The sequence below is a fragment of the Temnothorax curvispinosus genome, unplaced genomic scaffold (genome assembly GCF_003070985.1).
Source record: "Temnothorax curvispinosus isolate PA1 unplaced genomic scaffold, ASM307098v1 QBEX01017269.1, whole genome shotgun sequence".
NCBI lineage: Eukaryota > Metazoa > Arthropoda > Insecta > Hymenoptera > Formicidae > Temnothorax > Temnothorax curvispinosus.
In genome coordinates, this window is record NW_020227049.1 from 47126 (window position 1) to 52882 (window position 5757).

Sequence of the window (5757 nt, forward strand, 5' to 3'; positions counted from 1 at the left end):
AATTCTGCATCGCGCATTGTACGGCCAACACCGTCACTAAGGCCCTTAATATACGGTATAGTGATAAACTTTCGAGGATCCTGGGCTACATTGTTACTGCTAGATCTATTATTATTGTTATGACGTGTCTGTAGCTCGTTAAGTCTGATGTTAATGTACTTGTTAATTAATTTTATTGGATAACAATTATTAGAAAGAATCTTTTTTATTTCGATTAAATTAGACTTATGAAAACGTACGTCAGATAAAAGAATAGCTCGGTCAACAAGATTACGTATAATATTAATTTTGTATTTGAGAGGGTGATTCGAAAAATAGTTTATGTATCGCCCCGAAAAGGTCGGTTTTCGGTACCAATTCGTAAGCCCTCTCGAATCACTATTGTGTCAAGAAAACTTAGAGAATTATTCTTTTCTATTTCAAATGTAAATTTTTATCTCAGCCGAGCGGTTTTTGAGGATGCATAGCTTGATGAATCACTTGAGAAGGACCGAAAATGCGGTTGAAACGTTGTGAATTTTAAATATATTTATTATTTGGCCAGTCGGGTCGAACAAAAACGACTTTTGTTTTGTATTTATTAATTTGTTGATATCAAGCGATTTTTGTTTGTTATTGGAATAAAATGATGTTCTTGTAGGTATCCTCGGGATCAGGCATCTGCAGGTGCTGCTGCTGTTCCTGGCTACGTCCATCGGATTCAGTCTCAGGCTTGCGATGTCAGTGGCCATAGTACCGATGGCGAACGCGAGCACCGCGAATCCTGACATCGAGGTAAATTACTTAATTATGTCTTTTTATCGGCTTAAAACCGGTGATTCAAATACCGACGCTCGGATAATTTGAAACACTAGAAACGTTCTTGTAGTGATTGTTAGATGAACGTATCCCTTCTCCTCTGAACATGCTTCGTTACATAATAATATCAACTTAAACCTGTATGAAGTTCCCTACCAGTTTGCTAGTTCAGATGCGTCCCGAAGAAGTGCGCAAGAAAACAGTCCAAAATTGCGACAAAAGTGCATAATATCTGTAACTGAACGAGTACTTACTGTACTATTGCAGTAGTCTGCTGTAAGAAGCTACTGTGAAATTTTATACTATTTGTTAAAAGTAAACATGTAGCAGAAATGTGAAAACAATATGGAAGTATCTTTTGAGTACAGATCCAACCGGCAGAAACGTGAAAAGAACGTGCAAGCATCTGCCCGTGAGAAAAAGAGCAGTCGAGTGTGCTAGACGCTTGAAACATATTTGCAGCAAAATTTCACAAGTGTATGTCGCTTAAATTGTTGTTTTTGCCGTACAGATTCGACCGGCAGAAACGCGAAAAGAACGTGCAATCATCTGCCCGTGAGAAAAAGAGCAGTCGAGTGTGTTAGACTCTTGAAACATATTTGCAGCAAAATTTCACAAGTGTATAATGTCGCTTAAATTGTTGTTTTTGCCGTATAGATCCGAGTGACAGAAATGCGAAAAAAGCGTGTAAGCATCTGCCGGTCAGAAAAAGAACAGCCGAGCGCGCTAAACTCCCAGACAGCACAAAATATTTATAAAATATTTATAAAATATTTATAAAAAAGATTAAATATTTTGAAAATGTATACGTTGAATATTTTGTAAATATTATAATGTCCGGAAAATAAAAGTATCTAAAAAATTATAATAAATAATTTAAAATAAAGTGTAAATAATTATCATCAATATTATTAAAGTTGTTTTTAATTTATGTTACTAGACACTACAGACGCGCGCTACGCGCGCGCTATTTATCTTTAACATTTCACTATTAACCCTATTATACACAACTGTCAAAATATACAATGACAGCTGCAAATGAAGTAAGCGCAGCAAGGAAACCAATCGGCATCGCGGAAAAGCGGCAACAATAAACTTCACATCTCCTTTTTAGAAAAGGATAAATATTTATAGAAATAATTACTGTAACCCAGTCAGAAATGATTAGTTGATTCGACGTTGAATCAATGTCGAAAACCGAATGTCGAATCAACGTCGTAATTCTGGTCGATTCGACGTCGAAAGCGTATAAAATATCACCGACTATTCAACTTATCGTTTCAACGTCGTTTCAACGTCGAAGGTTGAAATTCGATTGAAATATAGTATATTATATATTTTATATTTTTTTATATATGCAGTGTTTGCCTGGATAGGTCCTAAATATAAAATTTATATATATTATTTATACATATGTGATTGATCGCGCAATCCCGAGTCGAAATTTTACTCCTTCTTTCGACCTCTTATTTTTCACATCTCAGGATTCTAAAGGATTTTGATAGGTTCTAATTGTATTGTACTTAGCTCTTACTTTGTGCCTGAAAACGGCAGAAAACGGACTGTTTCCCATTTTGAGGTTTAAAAGAGGAGTTATCGGTAAAACCCTCCTAAACCTCCTAAAACCCTCTAGATCCTACACTGATAGAAAAATGTACTAAATTTTAATTAATGTTTTCTCCAGTAGTCCTTATAAAGTATTTTTTTAATTCAGTTAATATTTTTTGAATGAAAAAAGTATTCATCCAATTGAAACAAATTTTCTAAACCTAATAAAATATTTACTGAATTCAAAAGAATACTTTATTAGGACTATTGGAGAAAACATTTATTGTAGTACATTTTATTATCAATGTATTAATTTTTACTACTTTTTAAATCGTAATGAAACATGTTCCATATCACGTACATCATCGATAATTCATATAGTATAGGTTTTGGTAAATTTAGCAACGAGATACGGTTGTGACTTTGACTTATGTTGTCGTATCTCGTTGCTCTGTTAAATGCAATATTTATCTAGATTTATTATTTAGAATCTAAGATTTTTAATATTAAAAAAATATTACCGCAAAATATTTTATAACATTGTTAATTTTAATTTTAATTAATCACAATTTTAATTAATCAGATACATATAGACATACATGTATCACAATTAATAATGTTATAAAATTTATATAATAAATTTTTTTTTATTAACCATATGAAACACAACTTAAATAAAAACTCCACTGCAAGTCACCGATAATATACATGACATAGAGCATGTTAATATGATAATGTGGTAAATAGCATATAGGAGGGAGAGTCACAAAAAATCTAAGAGATCGCACACGTTTGTTTCTAAGGTACAAAGGAACATATATTTATTTGTTTACACTTTTTTATCTACTTGTTCATGTACTCTTGCATACTATCTAAATTAAACTCATATTATATCATAACGAAAAAAAAAATTTTTTTAACTATTTAAAACAATTAATATATGTATTGTATCTTAATAAAAATTAAAATTAAAATTTAGTTTCAACAAAATTAAAATTAAAATTGAAAAATGTCTTGATACTGATTGTGAGTATCTTAAAATGAAATATCTTAATACTAATAAAACTTAAAATTAATACCTTAATACCAAATAACTACTCGCATATCACAAATGCCATTTAACAAATAATATTAATAATACGGAATTAAGGAGTCTGGATTACCGATTGAAATCAAAGTAAGAAAAGAAAAGAGAAGAAAAGAGAGGGAGGCCTCTGCATTTGTCTACGAGATAAATTCTAGGGCCAAAATATAAACCAGAGTAACAAGAATAAGAGCAATTCCAAGATCTCAAGACGAGATTAACCTTGCAGAGCTCCTTGTACTACTACGAACAATGTCGATCTTCCAATATGGCGTGCCAAATGAGAATATCGGAAGGGCCCTGCTCGCTGGACCGGACTCCTCGCCTCAATTCTCCCTCTCGGGCGCGAGCTGCCGCAGCTCTCCTTTTCCTGGCGGTGAGCTCTCCTTGGGAAGTCGAATCTCGCTCGGTTGGTCTCCAGAATATGTGCCGCTTATGATACAAAGACAAGGGTATGCTTACGCGCATATATAAATCACGTGACGGTCAACGGCCAATCGGAATTGTCACCATTCATACGTCATCATTATGCGGTAAATTCGAAGTTACTGTCATTTCTTTACAATACACATTATAGAAAGTTACTATTTTACCATTGTTTAGACGTCATTGCATTAAAGTTATACATTATACAAAAGTTGTACATTATTGTAAAATTTCTATAATGTAGTACATACGTTAATACGAAATACTTTACTAAGATATGGGGATACAAAGTATATATTTGAGGTTCTTTAACGGCTAAATCATATATATATATATATATATATATATATATACATATATATATATATATATATTTATATTTATATTTATATTATATATATATATGTATATATAAATAATATTTTATTAATAAAGTATACTTTATCAATAAAGTATTAAAATGGTTAACAATGTTAATTAAATGAATAATAAATATGTAAATAAAATAGGCAATAAATTAATTTGATAAATTATTATTTAAATAAAAATGTATAAAAAGCGAAATTAAGGGATTAAGAAATAAAACATTAAATTAAATAATGTAATATTGAATTAATAATAAAACAACAAAGATGTGTATTAAAATATTTTATTGTTAGTAAATTTTACTAATAATTTTACTAATAATTTTACTAATAATTTTACTAATTATTTTACTAATAATTTTACTAATAATTTTACTAATTTTTCATATCTTTCACATATCTTCAGTGCCATATCATTTTCTTTTGGGAATGAAAAATATTGCACTTTTTTCCCCAATTTTTTTGTTTTGCGATAATAGTTTTTACACCCTTGTACCGCACAATTCATTACAATAAATACAGCTGTAGACTTTAACCGCACAATTTATTTTAATAAATACAGCTGTAGACTGCTATTGACTGCTGACAGCGATAAACAGCAGCCATATTTCGAGCCGAACCTGCTCGAACCGTTCCGGAAACAGTCGAGTATGACGTACTATGGTGACATCCCCACTATTCCGTATTTCTGCGCAATGGGTTACCACCAAGTGAGCATACCCTTGTCTTTGTATCATGGTGCCGCTTAGCTCAATCATTTACGAAAGAAGGAAAACGTACTCGTCTCGTCCGAAGAAACGCAGCAAGAGCGGCCATGACACTGAACTGACTGAACGAGAGCGAGCCGAGCGAGGAAGGAGTGGGGGCGCTTTGAAAGTGGCGACTCACGCGTCGCGCCATCTACATCTGAATGAAACGATCGGGCGTTTGCAAAACGCGAAGGAATTTGAGCGCAATATCTGAAGTAAATATTAAATTAATATTAAATAAATGTTAAATAAATGTTTCTTTAAATCATTATTGCTAATAAATAATTAATGTAAAATAAATATTACATTACTGTCGAATAAATGTTAAATAAATGTTTTTTCAATTCATTATGGCAAATAAATAGTTAATGTAAAATAAATATTAAAATAATGTCGAATAAATGTTTTTTTAACTTATTGCAAATAACTTACTAATGTAAAACAAATATTAAATAAACGTTAAATAAATGTTTAATAAATATTTTTTCTAAATTATTACTTCAAATAAATAATCAATGTGAAATAAATATTTAATAAACATTAAATAAATATTATTTTTACAATGAATTGTACAAATGTATAATTAATAAAAAATGAATATTAAAAACACATTTAAAAAACATTGTCTGCTGATTGGGCAAGAGCTTGAATAAATAAATACCAGTCCATACCCACACGGAGAAAAAAATCTTACCCCTGTGGTATGAGCGCCTTCCATGCATAAAAAGCATGTAGCGCTGCCTTGCATCAAACGCATGAATTTGTCCGTTTAAAGCATGAAGTAGGA